At 39.3% G+C, this 20,130-nt stretch overlaps 2 long non-coding RNA genes across 16 annotated transcripts in view; both read right to left on the minus strand.

Annotated features, from left to right (window-relative positions):
- Positions 1-20,130, minus strand: part of LOC113969999 — a 30,884-nt gene that overhangs the window by 6,229 nt on the left and 4,525 nt on the right. For 8 of the 15 annotated variants that reach the window (XR_003535010.1, XR_003535006.1, XR_003534998.1 and 5 more), the window contains one exon: positions 10,309-19,775. This is a non-coding gene — a long non-coding RNA (uncharacterized LOC113969999). Of the gene's footprint in view, positions 1-542; positions 700-10,308; positions 19,776-20,130 lie in introns of those variants that run through there. The other 7 variants (XR_003535005.1, XR_003535002.1, XR_003535004.1 and 4 more) reach the window with 7 other exon arrangements.
- On the minus strand, positions 5,718-7,654 carry LOC113970001. Its single transcript, XR_003535017.1, has 2 exons — positions 7,446-7,654; positions 5,718-6,584 (listed from the first exon to the last, which is right to left on the minus strand). It is a non-coding gene; the product is annotated as an uncharacterized LOC113970001 (long non-coding RNA).

A 20,130-nucleotide genomic window follows, 5' to 3' on the forward strand; every position in this document is an offset into this window, starting at 1 on the left:
AATCCAAATAAAAGAAACAGCCATATATCCTTAATTTAGGGTGATATTCCTTCGTCCACCTTGAGCAATCAAAGCACAGCCACAGATTTTCCGGTAGTCTGGGAATGGGATCTTAGAAAATGGTGTACTCAGTCTGACATGGACTTAAATAGGTTTCAGAATAATCCATTATGCATCAAGTGTTTAATTGACATAATTAATATTTTTAAGGGGAGCCATTTACATTGTAAGTTCTATACACATTATTTACAATTTCAACAGTAACAGTTAATGCTCTGTGACAAACTATATTGTTTCCAGCTTGTTATCCATTCATAACAAGGTCAATCTATTACCATTATTTTTGTGAATGTAGCTGTTACCTTGAGGCGAAAAGTTAATTGTAAATTACAGAGGAGGGATTATTGAGTTGTTTTTTTAACTGTATTCACTGTAATGTATGGTAATGGTGTTATTTTACGAAACATTTACATTTAAAAGCATTTCGTTATTCATATCACACATGCTGGACAAATTCACTTTTAAACTTTTCAAGAACTTACTCAATGGGAAGGGAAGAGCCATTTGAAAGGATCCAGCTGAACACTCCATAAGCACTGCAGTTAAAACCAGATGCAGTCTCATCTATTTTCCCCCTTTGTCTGGGGCTGGTCCCTCTGCCATCACCATTCAACACAACTCTGAGAAGTGCTTAGTGCTCTGAGAAACAGGAGCAGATTTGATTGTAATTTAGAGTAACACTTTAGCCCTTACATCACAAAAATGATCTGTAAGAGATGTATCTTCGGATTTTATTCAGCCCCTGATACACAGCACCTACACAGGGCCACTCTGATGTCTGAACTCTTCTCCTCCCTACTTTTGCACTATTTCTACTGTGTTGGTTGATGCCCTGGCAGACAAACTTAAATCTTATATTTACACCCTGCCTTGTTTGCTCCCACCTGAGCAAAAGTCAAAGGGTATGTGGCACTGCTGCTTCCCAGATGGCAGTAAAAGTTGTCATTCAGAGACTACACAGAAAAGGATGGGGAACCATCATAAAACCTGTCTTTCCACATCATTTTAACGATGCTTTTCAGGGCAAAACCCATGAGCTTTACATTACATCATTGACTTATCCATCTTAATGGAGAGTTGACACCATTTAACTTCAATTCAGACAACATTTCTGCTGTGCCCACAGATCCAATAGATCTGCCTGCTGCGTTGATCTCCACCGTACTTGTTTTCTAAATTGTACTTTGAAATTAGGTGGTTTATATAATCCCATTATATTCTGGCTTCAATTAAAACACTGGCATTGAATCTTCACAATCACTTCCAGAATAACTGAGAACAAACTCATAAACACTGAATATTTTGAGCTGAATAAAGAATGTAAGAGACTGATCATTGATCAGATGCAGAAATGTGTTTCCAGTCACACAGGAATAAGAAAAGTAGTTTAGAATTTTATCTTCTTTTCTCCACTGAAGAATAGGCAGGTGAGAGCTGTTGAGATATTTCCTTAACCAACCTATAAAAGACATGTTGTAACTTCTCAGTGATGAAGTTTCTGTAATATGCTGGGGGGTGTTTGGGTGAAATTTTATAGAGAACAATTTAAATCTGTTAGAATCAATTGCTCACTTGAAAAAATCTATTTCTTTCTTCCTCAAGTCATAATGAAAAATAAATTTGTCAGGCTTATGCCTTCTATCTGAAAGGCTTACTGTGCTATATCAGACCAGGTGTTCTTGTACCTCATGCTCTCAGAAACTTTAAGGCATGGTTAGGCATTAGCATATCTAGTTTGGAAAGGGTTAAATAACGTTATTTCTGTGGTCTCCGTGGCTGGTAGCATGCTCAAAGTGCACAAAGCTCAAGACATGTGCATTCTTCGTCCAATAACTTGTCCAGTAATTGGTATATTGATTGCTAATGTCATCATGTTTTAGTATATATAAACCCTCTCACTCTATCATACAGCCGCCAACAATCCAAGAAGTCATTGTTTATTCATTGTAACTCCCAAACTGGCCGTGTCAGATTCTGCTTCAGGCCTTGCTGATAAAAATCAGGAGATGATTGGGCACACACATTCTTGACATGGCTGACCCATGACATCTTAGGGCCAGCAGGGAGCCTGTCATTATGTGTACAATACTCTTCTTTCTTCCCCCTTATCTATTCCCAGATGACTTTGAGATTTTTATTAACTCATTAATGACTGAAGATGTCATTAAAGAAAGTGGGAAGGAGGGGGGAGAAAGACATTTTGTTTGTTTGTTTAAAAGTGGGGAGCAGCAAGCCATTGGCTCCACTTGGAGAAAGGTGGGGAATCTTTAAGACAATGCTGAAGGATATCCAGAGGAAAAGATCGTTAGCTCATTAGGATGACTAAAGCCAAGCTTTGAAGGGAGAAAAAATATTAGGCCATATTTGAAACACAACTGAGGAAGGAGGGATGAATTTCTCCACAAAAAGAAACAACAAAATGAAATAGCCAAAAAAGCTGGTCAGGTTTATGCAGCACAATCAGTAGCCCTTACAAGCACAGATGATCTCCATGGCACTGCGGTCTTCAGACACTTCAGTATTCGCTCAGAATAAGTTTTGTGTTCAGGGTTAACATTTTATCTTGTCTTTAAAAGTGTGTCTCTTTACAAAGGGAAATAGAATCTCTTTGGGTTTTTTTACATTTTCTTGTAAATATGTCAATTGAACAGATATTGAAAAGCATTAAATAGTAATCACACCTGACGTGGGTTTTTTCCAGGTTCTTTTTCATCCTAAGTTTGTGAATTCTAATTTGTAAATATAGAAAACTACTGCATATGATTTTGCAGATTTTTACAATATGGACAGAATTTTATTACTTTAAAATATATATCTGAAGCAGAATTTTCATGTCAGCCTGTTGAGAGGCTACTTCTGATCCTACAGCAGTCAGTCACTAAACTTCCCCTGAATTTGGGATAAACAACTGGTCCCACCTTATGAATTTTTACTCCACATGAAAACACTGCTTTTATTTTTTAATTTCTCTATGAAACAATCTCACATCTGATATTTTTATTGGAAGCTGGATTCATATGGCAATGAAAGCTGCCTTTCTCTTCCTGAAATTTGTGTGTTTCCTATCATTAGAGGCCTGTTGGTTTAGAACCAAGGACTTAATATTTTAAAGATTGCAATTATTTTATTTTAATAGTTGCCATTTGTGGATTGACTGAGGAATAGCGAATGTTTTCCTGCCTTAGGCAGCTGCCTTCCATATGGTTGTTGATCTCAAACTAGAAATCTCTGACGCGATTTCATGATTGCTGTGACACTGGACATTAAAGTGACATCAAGCTCAAAATCATCTGCATTGGCTGGCCCTTAACATGCCTTGTTTCAATGTCTATGTCTTTGATGGGGTGAATGGAAGAATGATGAACTTGTTCCCCAAAAGAACCAGAAAGTATTGGTATAAAATACTGGAATAAGCTCCATAGATGGGACCTGTGCATTACTACAATCAACTCAAACAGGAATCTGCTTATTCTATCATATAAACTACAGATGGCAATCAGGTGTATCAATCTGACTTTATAAACTGACTACAGTTTTAATACTCCTAATAGCAGTTAAATTAAAATAATTTAATTATACCATGTTGTTTGTGGCAACTCACCATTCTCCCCACTCAGTAGATGATCAGATCACCTGGGTCATAGGGGAAACATTTATTCTCAGGAATAACAATAATATTTGCTGTGTCCCAAGTCCTTGTGAAGGCAGTGGACATTTTCTGCAATATTAGAAGTTATCTCTGGTTTGTTTCTTTAAAAGAGATTTCTATTCTTCTTTTGTCTCCTGATAATTAACAGAACATTGTTTGTATTGTAGTGGGAGCTGGAGTTCTCCATCAAAGGTCAGAGACCTGTGCAAGATGCTGTCTGGGACTTTAAAAAGTACATAGATATACATACACATGTGTATATATATATATATATATATATATATATATGTATTCCAAAGGAACACAGAGGGATTTGAAAAAATAAATGGCAAGAACACATCAGCATTTGCTGGCCCAATCAGCTGTACTCTGGTTAATGAAGGTGTGTCATTTCCCAAATGCACCTTTTTGAGAGGAAGCCTTCCTTTCACCTCCCTTTCTGACATCCAGCCTCTCTTCCATCGTGTACTGAAGTGGGAACCTGTGATGAATCTTTGGATAATGGACTGTTTGCTTTGACAAACTACTCCTAGTGAAACACGTGCCTGTCTTGGCGACAATAACAGCAAAGCGCGGATTTTGTGGAAGAAATAGAGGCTTTGAGGGCTCCGGCACCAGACTCCGAGTCTATAAATTGCTGGACTGGGATGTTGGATGCCTTTTAATATTTTCAAACATCCAGTAGAGTAATGAAAGAACTGTAGGACTACCCTGATGTAAGACCTCGGGAGAGTTGTTTTCAGAGATCATGGGAGCTCACAACTTGTTTAAGAACATGAAGTCCTATCCGAGTAATAGCTGGAAATAAGTTGCTTGATTTTTCTATCCCCAAAGACAAATTCTTGTAATAGCAAAAGTGTAAAATCCAACAAAGAGAGGCTTGATACTTTCAGATACTCCAGCCACTTCACAGTGGGGAAAAAAAAGACAGACTGACAGTGAAACTATTTGGGGTAAATAATGAGGACAGACTTCTCAGAAATAAACTGGCATGGATTTGGCCATGAGATGTCAGATTCATAACTTGGGAAATGAAAGCCTCTATATACTAGAGAGCAGGCCCTAGCCCAGCAGTGGCAATTCAGCCTTCTGAGCCACAGGGATTTCTTTATAAGCAGTGGTATATTAAATGTGGGATCCAGTAGGCCAAAGGGACAGCAGCAAAACAGAGACAACGTGCAGTGACCAAAAATGAGCTAAAGCCAGACACTAATTACTTCACAGTAATTTTGTTTTCCTGTAGAGTTGACTAATATCTCTTGCTCCTTCAAGGTAAATGCTTTTCCTATCACTTAGATTTTACACCTAGTAAATTTTTTTTTAGTTTAAGCGAAACTGGGGAGAAAGCAGGTTTTGTTTATTTATCCTTTTTCAATGTAAATATGAGGGGTGGATTGTTATACTGTGCATGTAGCTGGAGTGGGCTGAGGAAGAGCACTTTTAGACAGGCCTAGGTCAACAAAACAGATTCATCCATCACATCTGCCAGAATGGAAAGATAGTTGTCTCTATGCTCGGTCAATCGGAGACCTTTCTGCTGAGTCAACTGACAAGATTGCAGATATTTGTGACAAGAAGGACACTTATCCACTAGTAAGTGGACTGAAGACCACCAACATGTTTGGCGGTGGGTCCTAAGCCTGGGAATCTCTAAACTCTTGAACAGCAGCATATTGCTGTTTGCAGTCCTCCTCCCCTTATCTGTGGAGAATCGTTACCAAAAACTAAGCTGGAATAAGATAAAAGAACAAAAGGAAGGGATTCTGAGGTGCTAATGGTGGAAGGTGTGAGAGTCAGTAGAAAGTACAGTAAAGAAACCCATGACAAGTCATGATAAATGGGTCGTTATAAAATTCATGTTTAGGCTGCACCAGTCTGGGGATAATGCCATTCGTCATGGCAACACTGGGGCACTAATGAGCCCTCATTGCATATTCATGGCTTTGGCGCCTCTCTCCTCTCTCTGCCTCCCTCCCACCCCGAACCAATGCCTGGTAAATATCTCCACCTCAAGCTGAAACTCGACTTAGGCTGCTTTTTTTTTTTTTTTTATTTGTTATGTTGCAGCAATTACACTGTAAAAGTGCTGCACAAGATTGATTGCTCTGATCTGTAGTTCAATTGTAAATTAGAATACACATCCCCCTGGGGACACACGGCCCCTATTTGTGATTAAGAAAAAAGCCCCATAATAGACTAATAGCTAAAGTTCTCTCTCTTTTACTTTCAGGCAATTAGCTTGATGAAATGGCCTCTTTTTGTGTACCCTGGAAGTGTAAACCGATATCATAATGAAGTATATGATGTTTATTCTATTATTTTCACCTTGCCATGTATGCAGGAATGCATAAATAATGGCTGCTTTGTCTAGTACATTTACTGATTCAGAAGTAAACTCTGTCTTAAAGATGCAGCATGTGATCCCACAGCCTTATGTTAAGCTGGACACTGTGACTAGTCCCTATAAAAACTAATGTTCTGCCCAAAGAAGTTGGAGACAATTTTTAGTCAGGTGATTAAATACTGTTTGCAGGACACTTTCATTTATGATGAAGCTTAATTGGAAAATCCTCCTAATAACCTTGTGAGAAAAAAGGTATTTCCATTTTACAGAAAGGAAGTCCGAGGGGGAGACGCTGAACACGTTACACAAGCCCACACAGGACCTTAATAAGTGCTTAAGAAATCCTACCTCCTTGAATGTTTTTTCAGGCAACGAGAAGCTCCCATTCCTCTCTCTTGTAAAGAGTTATTAATGCTGTCCTGTATGGGTCATGCAGTGCCTCTGACCTTAACTCACCTCAAAGACATACAGCTCCGCAGTGTCACAGTTGTCTTCATTCCCATGTGACATCCATGGCTAAAGCTCTTTCACCTAAATCCAAGGTGGATATGGTCATGCCCATATTCAATATCATGTGTTGGATGTTGGCTTTCCCAAGGCTCAATTTGAGCTGTCAGTCTGAGCAAATGAGTCATGTTGTGCAATGGTGTTATAACACGGGGACGGTGTTCGTGCAGTTGAGCTCGAGATAAATATCTGGGAAGAAAACTGCCATGTGATGATAGCTCTGGGCATATCTGCTTTGTGAGGAAAGGTGCTTCTACATTAGCCTTTCACTTTGGCCCAGGAGTGCACTTTTGAAGTGAACCCTCCAAATGACCCTGCTTACCCCATCCCACCCGGCCAGGCAGCCTCGGAACACGCAAACGGAATTCTTTTGTGTGAAATCAAACCAGGTGATGTGGCCTGGGAGCTCCAGCAGCTAACGGGGATTCAGTGCACTGGAGCATGCTAGGACTGGTCCGAGTAAACCTCTGACATGCAGTGACCTGGGGCCAGTCCCTGCTCTCCAGTGCACAGCGTAGACATACCTTTATTTGCCTGTTTGCTAAGCAGAGCAGAGTTCCTATCCAAGGGATTGTGAGAAACTCGGATAGGAGGACATGTGAAATGGCCTGAAAATCCTGCCTGAGGAAACACACTGCTTTCTGTATAACCCTATCACAATAGAAATATTTCCATTTAGTTTAAATTCTGCGTGAGAGAGATTCTGAAGGGGAACATAACAGAGCTTGGAAACATTTTGCTGAGAAGCACTACCAGTGCAAACCTTCAAAGTGTAACTCTGTACATGGCTACAAAACCATATTCTGTTTAAACTTGTTCATCATTGTCTTCTTGCATGACAGCCCTGGCATTTAAAATATGTTAGGGGTGACACAATACTTTCACCTGGTGCAGACATATATCACTGGAAGGATGTTCTCATAAACAAAGTGCTGCAGGCTATGATCTTATCATTCTCCTCTTCCTTCTTCTCAGCTCAGTTCAATGACAAACACGTATTTCTCTTCTTTGCTCCAGTTTTCTGCTCTACAGAAGCCTGGTGTTGGAGCAACAGGTGATGTTGCAAATCAGGAATGACAAGCACTTGTGGTGGCCTGGTGGGGGGAAGCAGCATCAGAGGGGGCAGCAAACATGCAACAAATTTTATCCTGCTCCAGCTGGTGCAACTTCATGGCATGAGCAGAAGTGCACTCACGTGCATGCCCGCACACGAGTGGGTTTTTTTGAGAAAGACAAAGCAAATTAGAGTGTTCATGTGTAATTAGCTGACTATTAGTGTGGTTCAACCAAGGCAATAGGCAGACAGTTAACTTGGAGATAGCTCGCAGATAAAAGGGCTGAGGAGGGTGTTCTGGGGAAAGCTGGAGGTAATGGTTCAGAAGATAAATTCCTGACAAATTGAGCAGGCATCTCAGAATGTTCTTGCCCTACACCACCAGCACAGTGAAGCTATACAGGCCTTCCCTCTCTCCCCTACAGAGCTTAACCCTTCTTGGCACCCAGGGCTCTTTCTCCTTGGACAGCTCACTTCTAAATTATTTATGAATTATAATTTTCTATTTAAACGCATTAGTTTGGACTAAAATCACGACATTTCCTGCTCATGCTTCCTGCCCTTCTTCTTGTGCCAGCATGTGAAACAGAGCCTATTACCCATGTAGAGGCTGGAATATCCCCAGCTATTTATCTGAGAGTGACCAGATCTAGTAAAAACTTTATCATTTACCATAAGTAAGCATCACACTTGGGGAGAAACCCAAGGTGCGTCCAAGTTCAAGTCATTGCAACTTCTATGAAAATGTGGGTGTTTTAGTAAATGTTTGTGCTAAATGAAAATGTCATTATAATTTTCTCTCATTTTACAGCTGACAGGGAAGTGCTTTTTTCTGTCCTTTGGGAGTTTTCAAGACTTCATTTTTTTTCAGCTAATTCTGTGGCTAACCAATAAGCTGCTAAAATGTAAAAAAATCTAACTGAGCCATTTGATTCAGTAGTTTCAAAATATTTCAATTTTTTTGCTTTCACTTATAAATTAAAAATTAAAATCAAAATATATTTCAAAGCAAATAAATGTTCACTTAGAAAAATATGTATAGGGACACTTGCAATTATTTTGAAAAGTCTTTAACATCTTTTTTTTCTGTTGAGAAGCTTCATGAAAACTGCATTATTCAATCCAAACCTTTTTCCCTGTTTGGCATTTTTCAGCACAAATTTTTCATGAAAAACCCTAGACATAATCCACTTTTATGATCAATTCAGTATATTAGGGTGCTCTTGTTTGGGATGACTTCTGAGGAGGAATAATTGAGAATTTCATGCTGAGTTGATCCAGTACTGAAATTCTCAAATATTGCTGAAATTATTCATGCTTCTGAGTATCCATTTACGGAAAAGCCTACATTTCTTAGGGCCTGTGGCCCCTTTCGTTCCTCTCAAATAAGATTGATCTGAAGTGTTTCTGTTGAAGTAAAAATTTATCATGGCTTTTGCACAACTCGTACACTATTTTTTTTGCCACTGTGTAAACTCCATAGCAAGTCTGTTAGAACTCTGTCCTGCAAGGAAAGTTCACACTTGATATTTCAGGTTAAATGTCCTCGTATTCTGTCATACCAGACACAGAATTCACCAAATAGACAGAAGAACTTGCACTACTGGGGTGGGTCCAGCCCCATTTACTAAAAAACATGTTATTTTTTGCTGACAGTAGATCACTTCTAAGCATACAATTAGCAACTTTTGGTACATAGCTGCTTTTAACCCCCAAAGAAAATTACCACTTGCTACTTTTAATGCTCGTTTGTAAGCATTTTGTCATGAGCAAAAGTTGGAGTAAACTCTCTACGGAAGAAATGTTGAATCAAGAGCACAAGATTGTGTTGATGTTTCTGTTCGTCTTGAAGGAGGGAACTTTCTGCTGTAGATCTCAAGTTATGCTCAAGGGGAAGAACAGCACGTACAAGGAGGGGAGCCAAGAGTCTGCCACTAGAGATAAACCCTGGGGACAGTGTCAAGGTAAGGGCCCTTACCAGCCACTCAGGAAATGTTTTCTTCCTGACTCTTGCTGCCCTGCTGACCTTCTTCCCGCGGTCGTTTTCCTCATCCCACCTTGCAGAACGACAGGAAAACGTGAGGTTTTGCACATGTTTCTGGAGAGAGGCTTGTCTTGCCTAGAAGCAGCAGTTGTGTTCAACCAAAGGTCCTGCAATCCCCTCACCATCTCCTATGAGGAGCAGCTGAGGGAACTGGGAGTGTTTGGAGGAAAGGAGGATCAGGGGGGACCTTGTCACTCCCTACAACTACCTGAGACAAGTTTGCAGTCAGGTGTGTGTCGGTCTCTTCTCCCAAGTAACAAGAAATAGGACAAAAAGAAGTGGCTTCAAGTCACACCAGGGGAGGTTTAGGTTGGATATTAGGGAAAATTTCATCACTGAAAAGGTAGTCAAGCATTGGAACAGGTTGCCCAGTGAAGTAATGCAGTCAACATCCCTGGAAGTGTTAAAAAAATAAGTAGAGGTGGTGCTTAGGAACATGGTTTAGTGACAGACCTAGAATGTTAGGGTAATGGTTAAACTTGACGATCTTAGAGGTCTTTTCCAGCCTTCATGATTCCATGATTCTATGATCTCTGTGGCAGAAACCCCCAGCACATATACGGAAAAATGTCAGAAGCCAAAACTAATTCTTCTCATAAGGTATTCTCCTTGTTCCTATCACTCAGTGCATTACAGACTGACAACAGAAGTTGCATAAACCAAGAATGTTTAATGATATTCTAGCCTGATTATATTTTTGGTATTCTGTGGCAGAAAATCCTGCAATTTAATTATGCTGCATGACAAAAAATTTTATTGACTTTAAACCTCTTTTGCTCCTTGTATAAACATAGTCAATAAATATTCCCCTCTTCAGAATATTCTTCATAACATTTGTCACAGTATACACCTCAGTCATCTCCTTTCAAAGAGTTCTAAATTTGTCTAATTTTGCTTTGAATGGAAGCAGATACATACAATTACTGAGAAGACAACCACTATCAAACCCAACTCTTGTTACAGAGACTGAAACGCTTCCAAAAATTAATTATTTAAAATAATCCAAACACTGCAAATATCCAAAGATCAGGCAGATCTATGAAACTTGCCTGCAGCAAAATCATGCAATTAGAATCATGCTCATAAGTGTTGCAGTCTTAAAACATTAATAGATCATTTTAATGGAAGGAGTTATTAAAATTGTATTTGATTTGCATTATTACAACACTGAATGCGCTATGGAAAACTGAGTTCATCAGTGAGGTACAGCACAAACCAGAGTCTTATTATCTGAGCTGGAACTTTAAAATAGACCATGCTTTACAGTTCTGAATTTTCTTTAGTTTTATTTCTTTTCTAAATTGATAAGAACTCTGGGTTTTATATTAGAAATAGAAAATGAGGAGGAGGATAAGAAAACAGCTGGAGATTGAAATAAAGACTGAGAAAAGCAATTTGAGGAAAAAACAATCCTTTCCAAAGTAAGTAATTTTTATCATAAATGAGATGTATTGTTGTGATCATAACCACTATCAAAAGTCCCATGAGTTGCAGGGTTTCTGTAGACGATTTAGGAAGAAGTTGGCCCAAATGTGGAAGCAATTATAAAGAAATTCATGACTCTTTAGTAAGCATTCCTTGTTTTATTTCTGTTACAAATAGACTGTAATTTGTGGATCTCTATCTGACATCTTTTTATTGGGCACTTACCCTCCCTGACCTGTTTATAAAATTCCCCATTTCATTAGTGGGACATCACCAGCAAATCTGATACACAAATGTCTCCTTTAATCCAGCAGGAAGCAGAGTCTGTTGGAGTTAATGGAATAATTTCAATCATTTCTAACAGATTTAGGAATAAACCCGCAAGGGTTAAAAGAATATATATAACCATAATTACAAAGTGGAAAAAAGAATACAGTTTCTTTGCAACTGAGATATTTTTAGGGTTTTTGTTCTTTAGAATCCCTGTACAGGTATGTCCCTCATGCACAGTTGTCAAAAATAGTGTTTAGGCATTTAGGCTTGAGTTGATTTAATCCAGTACAGAAGTGTGCTCTAAATTTTTTAGGGCAGTGCAAATGTGTAAAAATGGTGTCTTCGTGTACAAAAGCTCCATTTCACTTAGAAGAACCATGCTAATAAATTAAATAAATGAGAGTATTTCTATTAAAAATAGAAACAATGTCACATAGAAAAAAATATCTTCGATCTTCTGAACTTAATATGTCTTAAAACTCAATGTTCAGATCCTGAGCAGGTGTAAATCATCACAGAAATTATGCTGTTACACTTTACATGATATTACCAAATTGTCTTGCTGGTAATTAAGAATATCCTCTATGGAATAAGGACCAATGACAGGAGAAAGTATAAGTTGATATTGTCTCAGCACACATAAGTGGTAGACAGAAATATTCATGTGCATAATCTTATACCTTGCCTACATGATACCCAGTGGGCTAAAGTAATAGTGTACAGAATTATCTTGGAAAAGACAATTCTCAACAGAAACTAAAAATCTTATGAGTTGTCTGTGTTTCTCATAATTATACATGGCAAAAATGGAGATAAAACTAACAGGCATGCTCTTGGAAAATGTTTCTTTAAAAATGCTTCTTTAAACTTTCAGCATATTATACTCAAACGCTTTTCAGGCCCAATTTTTCTGTATTTCATGCCAAGAAAATCAGTATTTCTTTCTCCCTTTCTTTTCATGGGTCTATTATGTTTGCAATCTACAGCCCAGGGAAACATATGCAATTCCTATTATTCAGGAAGGAAACAAGGTTGTTCTGATCAAACATGAAATTTTTGCCCTGAATTTTTGGTGTAAATTTCAAGGGGAAAGGCCACCTGGGAAAACAGCCACTTCCATGAAGAGCCGAACAAGCCACTCTGTCTGCTACAGCTCAGCTCCTTTAACTTACCAACACAATGAGATTTTTTCAGAATCAAACTTTTCTTTAAAAAGCAAGTGCTTCCCTTCCTTGATATTAAAAGTGAACCTCTCCTGATTCTTGTGAAAATTATTTTTAACAGCTTCCTTGAAGAGATGTCCTTTTCAAGCGACATATTTGAGCAATTCCTCGGGGCTGGAATTTGAGGTGTTCATGGAACATGCCCTGACCTCTGTGTTCAGCTCATGGCTTTCCCCAATATACTTTGGGCTTGGTTTCAATTCCAACTAGGTTGCTATGGGGATGTTAAGTCTAAATTCTATGTAACAAAACATAAAGCTGATGACCAATTCCCTATTTTCTCATTTTGGATAGTAAGATGAATTTTGGTTCTACTATCCAAAATATTTAGAAGCAGTCAGCTGAGGGAGAAAAAACATAGTGCATAGTGGTGAATGATGCTTGCATGCATATGTTTAAAATCTCCTGTATGTCCAAAGTAACCAGAATCATGATGTCATAAACAGATGACATTAAAAGGCCAAATATGTGATGACAAAAAGATCTTCTGTATAAATTATTTGTGGGAATCCTTATTGCAGATATTGAAGGATATTCTAGATTAGCGAAAATCAAGAAAGAGTTAGGCCTATATGTAGGTTTAGTCTTTGATCTTATACAAAGTGTAGAAGGCACTACTCTGTATTAGAGATCCCCTGAGCAAGAACCATTATCTAGGCATCCAGTGCAAACACACCACCTTTGGAAGTCTTATTCCAAGGTATGAAAAAAATCCCCCAACAGCAGGAAGAAATAGAAATATTTGTAAGCTTCTCTTGAAACCCCCAGAACCAAACCAGGATGCCTTTTAAGACAAGTTCGAGCAACATTGTCCCTCCAGGATCTCTGAACAGGCAGTTTTCTGATCTTCATGTCTGCACACTCCAAGTAGGGACATGCTGAATATTAGCATCTTTCTGGAGCTGTGGTTCTATTTTAGCCTGTTAGTATCCTGACTTCTCTTATATCCTGTAATATGGGGAAGTGTAGCTTTTTTCCTTATTGATATAGAACATACAAGTATCCACATATGAGGACTAGTGAAACATTGCCTGTTGTAAAACAGCAAGGGAAAATTCTGTGACCTGCCTACTAAATGACAAGCACAAACAGTTTCTTATGTCTGGCCCCCAGTGAACTCATCCCATTTTGTGAATACTGGAGCTTTTCAAACCTCCAGAGTTTTGTGTTTAGCAAAGCAGATGTGCAAATGGAGATCCAGGTGACCTCCCCTCTGAGGATCAGGCCTTTGACATACGTTACTCCCCTGCTGACAGCACGAGAAGTGTGGATCAGTTGGCATTTCACACCTGCAACTAATGTAGAAGTTGTAACAATATAAGTGAGCATTAGGGATAGGAGCGATGCTTTGGACACAAACCAGCTATATTTAACAGGAAAGGTGCAAATCCACATTACGACTCGGGATATATATTATCCCGAGCTGCAGCCCTTCTTTAACCTAGAAAGAAAGAATTATGTCCAAGAGAACTTACCTCAAAGAGTTTCTCTTTCCTCTGGCAGAAGTGATGATTAGGCCAAAACTGGCCATTTGTTTTATCTGTAGGTGGGGAATAGACGATTTAGTCCGTGCGGCTTCAGCTGCCTTGGCTCAAGATCCTGATCTACAATAAATACCTCTTCACAATCAATAGAGCAATGAACTTGGAGTAGAGCCCAGGACCTTTCCCAGCAACTTTGGCCTGGACTAAGCTGACCTGGTAAATCTGCAGGAGCAGGGAGAGATCTCATTGAACATCCCAAGTTCTCCAAGTCCTCTCTGCCTTGGGAAGTCTGTGCTTCCAGCTAGGCTGCTGGGGCCAGGAATTACAACAGCTTTTCACATACTATTTTCTTGTTGGCCACAGATGTTCTGCACTGCTCCTTGGGCTTTTTGTACTTTACTGATGCTGCAGCACGCGTTCTCCTACAACACTCATCACTGACTGGGTCTCTCCTCACTAAAGCAGATCTACCAACTGCAGAGCATTTGGGGTTGGACGTATTTGTCTGCTGCCCCGTCTAGGAGTAGCAAATCTTTTTGAGTGGGTATAAGGGCACCATCATCCTTTATATCAGCTTGCTCTAGCCCTGGGAACTCATCTCCACTTGATGGGTTTTGGAGGTTTCTTTGTCAGCGCGTCAGGTGGCTGCTCGGATATCTCCCTACAGCCTGATGCCTCCTGCCTTTCTTCCTGGCTGAGAAATGTCAGAGGTGGAAGTGAGCGGTTTTATCTCCTTCAGCAAGGTGTACAGGGTGGGGATGGGTCACAGCAGCACATCTCTCCTTGAAAAGTCAGGGGGTGCAACCCCCACCAAAACAGGCCCCTGGGCAGTTACGTGACATTTGGCTTGAGAAAGGAAACCGGTTTGTCACCTCATTGCTTCATGGTGTCATCCCAAGGCAGAGCTGAGGAGCACCTGTGGGCTAGATAAGATAAGATGACATTATTGAGACTATACTCATCATGTTCTGAGGATATTCTAGTTTTCAACCTCAAAATGTGATATATTAAAAATGTGGAAGGGTTCTCAGTTACAGGAATATTAATTTATAGGTTCTCCTACCAAAGAAAGCAAAGCATCTGACCCTACTCATCTTTCTGATTTCTGTTAGAAGATTCAACAGCTCCAAAGTAGGTGAGATCTGTCATCAACCATGACCCCTTGGCCTGAGAACTGTATGTACACATAGCAAAGGTGTTCTTCCCCAGACCAACACAGGCTACAGATGAAGTATGTGTAGATACTTTGGTGTAACGTGATTGCATGTATGTACCCTGCAAAATGCATTTTGGATGCAGTTGAGACTAGTAGTATATACAATTCAGAGTAATCAGGTACACTAAAACAGGTAGGAAGGGCACAGAAAAGACATGGGAAGGTCTAGATTAAGGCAGGAAAAAAGGAAAGATGATTGATGTGGAGACAGCTAAAAGGATGACAGGTGTGACAGGCAGGATCAGGTAGGACGAATCCAAATGGTTTACAAGCAGACGGAAAAATGCCTCTCTGGCATTGTATCTTTAGTGTTTTTCCACAGTGATATTATAGTGCTTTTTCTATTCTTGCTGCAAACAAAGTGCTGAAGTTCTCCTGATTATTTTTTCCCCTGTGTAAGATGTCCTTTACGCCGTGATGAGATCACTGGTGTATTAGTTCATTTCAATCTTTTCAGAAAGAATCCAGGAACTGCAGTGAGGTCATGACTGCAGTAATGTCTAAAAGGATGGTTTTATGGAGGAAAGGAGAAATATTCCTCTCATTTAGAAAAACTAACAGAATTTGTGGCTCTCAAGTGTGTTGGGCTAGTTAAGGTTTGCTTGTTTTTCTGTTGCATTCCTTTGCAAAAGCCAATCTGCTCCATACCTTTGTTCTTTCCTTAAGTATTGCATAAATCTAACAAAGGTTGCAGACAAATCACCCTGCTAGAGCAATGCTTCACCTGAACAATCATCTATCAGCATCCCTACCTATGGTACCTCCCCAGTCACACAGACAGGAGCAGGGTAAAAAATCAGACTCTTCTGATGACCTGAATGTCCTCACATTAGACCTTCTCTATCACTCAGAAGGCAGATGCCTCACTGGGAACATCCTAGTTCCCATGTCTTTCAAGGAGAAAAATCCTTGGGGCATCCCCTAGGGCCATGGTATCACTGCTTAACATGACATATTTGTGCCTCACGGATCAATGGAGCAATGTCGGGCATGAATTTTGACTGTGACATTTCAGGCAATGACCTAAAAAAAGAAGTGGCTCAGGAGTGCCAAAATTTCACTGTTACTCTGATTTTTACCTCCAGTCTTTTCCACCCTCTGAGGAAGTGATAAGACTTAATGATATAATTCTGAAAGGTCTCTGGATGGATTTAGTACTGGAAAGAAACATGGAGAGAGGTGGAATCACATGGCTCTCTTTATCATGGCCAATGTATTGTATTTTAATGTGTTCTAATGAAATTAACAATTACTCCCCAGCGTGCTTGCTGCCTGGGTCAGAGGGGTTATTTTGAGTTTGCCATCTTCCTGGATTCTTGAGACAGTTCCCTCTGGATTTGTTGGGTCAGCAACAAAGTGGTGATGAAAAATACACTTCTGCTTTAATGCAGCACTGTGCTTTCCCCCTCTTTGCAAAGTGGATTTGTGCACACTAAGAGTTACACTGCTCCTAGTTTAGCAACTTTAGGGTATTAGTGACGTTCATCATGAAACTAGTTCCCCTTTCATATCCAGAGCCCAAATGTCCTGAATGATCCATGGGACACAGTTTTAGGTTTAGTTTTGCTGAAAGGGTTTAAGAGCTTTAGTTACCCAGAGAGGGGTGGGAGATTAATGGTGTTCTTTGGTAATGACAGGGACCTGTGAGCTCTGAATCCCATTGCAAGCAAAGAGGAACCCACCTCTACATATTACTAATATGCATAACTATGGGAAGTCTTTTAAATAAAAAAAGACTAATTAATAATGCCTAGTGGTCTGGATGTCTAGGTATGAATTGGATTTCTGCAGGCTTAGGGAGGTGGGGAAATGGGTTAACATTGCATTGTTTCAAATTACAGGGTTTTAAATTGCTTAAAACGATAAGCAGAGAAGGTTTCCACGCCAGATTTGAGACATTAGTTCTCTTTTATTTGTACTAAAATTTCGGCTTGAGCTCATATTGTCATTCTACCCAGACTGCTTCCCAGACCAGCTAATTTGTCTACCTGTGTTCCATTTTAGGCCTTGGTTTTAATTTGAGGATGATTCCTGCTAATACCAAAGACTGGATAGGACATCCATTAAAAGTCTACACAGCAATTGAAATGGAAAATTCCAAAAGAAACCCTATTAGAGTTTTTCTCCATCAAATCAACATTACAGACTTCTTATGCATTTCTTAATTAGACATTGATATTAACTGGACTGTTGCATGATTTAAATCTAGCTCTTAATCTCAGCTATTCTATGCTGCTGTAGTTTTTATGACATCCAACTAGCGACTGCTTTATGCATTAATCTATCTGGAAAACCACCTTCACATTTTTTTTGTCTTTTTTTAGAAGAATAAAGGCCCCAAAAAGGAAATGAAAGCTTTTGGGTTCAGCCATTAGTAATTTTCTGCTTAGTATTTGAAAAATTGCTTATTTTAATTGCTTCATAGAAGAAAAAGATATCAAAGCTAACATTCTTTCTCTCCAAACTTTGTAATTATTTCTCTCAGACTCTTATTTGAAATGCCTTGAAAGGATTTTCATTGAAATGTAGATTTCTTCTCTTTCAAAAGTACTTTTATTCCCCTGTGCTTCTTTCTTTTTTTTTTTTCTCCTAGTGACTTCCTCTCTAGATTTAGAGCACAATACATAATCTCCAATCTCTGGACACTGCAGCATGTGTCACATAGATGTCACTTAAGTGTCATCTTTAAACCCAACCTTCCCATGGCCCATAGACTGTGCTGACAATTGGCCTTAGGTCTTACTCTGCTATCCTTGGGGGATTCCTCCAGGGACAGTGAAGAAAAGTCATAGGTGTTATAGGGGTTTGCTCTATCAGGGTCAACTCATTCTGAAAATTTCTGTGTGATTTGCTTATTAATATCACTACCAAAATCAGGGGAACCTAATGGGAAAGTTTTTTAAATGCTACATGAGAGTGTCGGTGAGCTGAAGTTGGGGCTTGTGGTAAAACCGAGGGACAGGTAAGCTTTGTATAGTTTTGGGTTCTGTTTCCAGCAGTATAAATACTGGATATCCTAATCCAGGAAGGAATTTTCTAACCAAACCCTGTAGTTAATTCTGCATTGTATTTAAACATCAGTAGCACAAAGCTCCAGGATCATGTTGGCCTCCTTGGTAATCCTTGATACCAATACAGTAATAGTAGCAAGAAGTTCTTTATTTCACCCACACCTTTTCAGGGAGCATTATTTACTAATGGATTATGATCTGGTCAAAATGATCTATACATTCATTACATCTGGAGTGGGCTTTCATAACTCACAGCACCTAAGAATGAGGCAAAACTCACATTTGTTTATAGTGCTGCAATTCTGCTCAGCAAAAAAAGGTGCAGAGAAAACACTGTCCTAAGCACTTGTGATCTGCTCAGAGTCCCAGGTGATTTCTCATGCCAGCTCAAAAGCATCTTTGAGAGCCTCAGAAAAGTGGGGGACCTGGCTGCCTCAGAGACACCTCAAAATACAGTTGTTCCTCTGCAAATAAATCACCCCACAAGCCTTGCGTGGTCACGGCTGAGGTTATCTCACAGAGGGAATCTTCCCAGTGGAACTAAACATTTTGAGAAGATTGAAATGAAGCTAAAGCATTCTCAGTATCAGATTTTACACCCATTTTTTGCAATAACACAAAAGGAAGAAAGAGAATAAGAAAATGAGTTAGAGGGAGATGGAGAGAGAGATGGTCTATTAAGCAAAGCTACTTTTTTACTCTCTGAATTTACAGTCCTGATAGACATCTTTATTCAAAATTACTCATTTTTTATATTCAGATACTATAGCTTTCAGTACTAGGTCCTAGATTTGTCTGGACAGATTACCCTCTTATTTCCACAATGAAACTTAATTATCCTTTTTATGTCTTCAGATACTTCCAGTCATTTCCTGAACTGTTTCTGGGGACAGAGAGCAGCTCATGGGTCAGTCAGTAAAGTAAATACTGTGCACCCCTGTTGGCCACACATTTTTGAATACAAAAGCCCTTTGGTCCCAGGTCTTCTTAGAAAAATTTGAGGGCTGGTCCATGTAATTTGCTCTGATCTACTTTTGCTGAGCTTTTTTTTCTGACTAGGCAGGGACTCGTCATTTTCTCAGCACCTTTCTGTGTATTACTTGGAAGCATCTAAATGTGACTAACTCACCTGGAATCTGTAGAAGGATATTTGAATGCGTCATCTCTGAGACAAGAATAACCCCTCATGAAATCCAGGGTGGAAATCACCGCGTGGTTTCAAACACCCCCTTCCTGTATCCCTGCTGTTGCAGCAGGAAGGAATGCATCTGAGTAGTTAAAGTCCAAGTGACTAAATAAATTGCTTCAAAGCAATAGTAATAGCACAGAAAGATGTGTAAGTTGCTGGTATTGAGTAGTTACTAGACATCAGGAAACTTTGTTGCTTTCATCCATAAAGAAATTATCCATTATCTCTACCTTCTGTCTGAGCAAAACTAACACAGAGCAGTCAACACAGAAAGGTTGCATGTGATAACCCAAGACCTGCAAGTACTAAAGAGAAAATTATGAGTATCCACTCAGTCTTTGAGAGTTAGTTTTTAGCTTTTATTTTTTAAAAGTATCAGTTGTTCAAATAAGAAAGTAAAGAAGTGTTACAACTAATTAAAGTATAAATTGGCTTAAGGAAATTACCCAAATAATTAGAAAGCAGAAAGAGAACACAACTGGGTGTATTTTATGGAATCCTTTATGAATGAAATGCTAAGTACTAAAGAGCTGACCCGGTAAAATAATATTGAAATATATAAACAGGGCATGTGTTGTTGTAGTACCCACATAGGTTTTATTGGGTTGGACAAATAGTTCAACAAATGAGGAACAAATGCAGTTTTGCTAG

The sequence above is a fragment of the Neopelma chrysocephalum genome, unplaced genomic scaffold (assembly GCF_003984885.1).
Source record: "Neopelma chrysocephalum unplaced genomic scaffold, ASM398488v2 Primary Assembly neopelma1_75, whole genome shotgun sequence".
Lineage (NCBI taxonomy): Eukaryota > Metazoa > Chordata > Aves > Passeriformes > Pipridae > Neopelma > Neopelma chrysocephalum.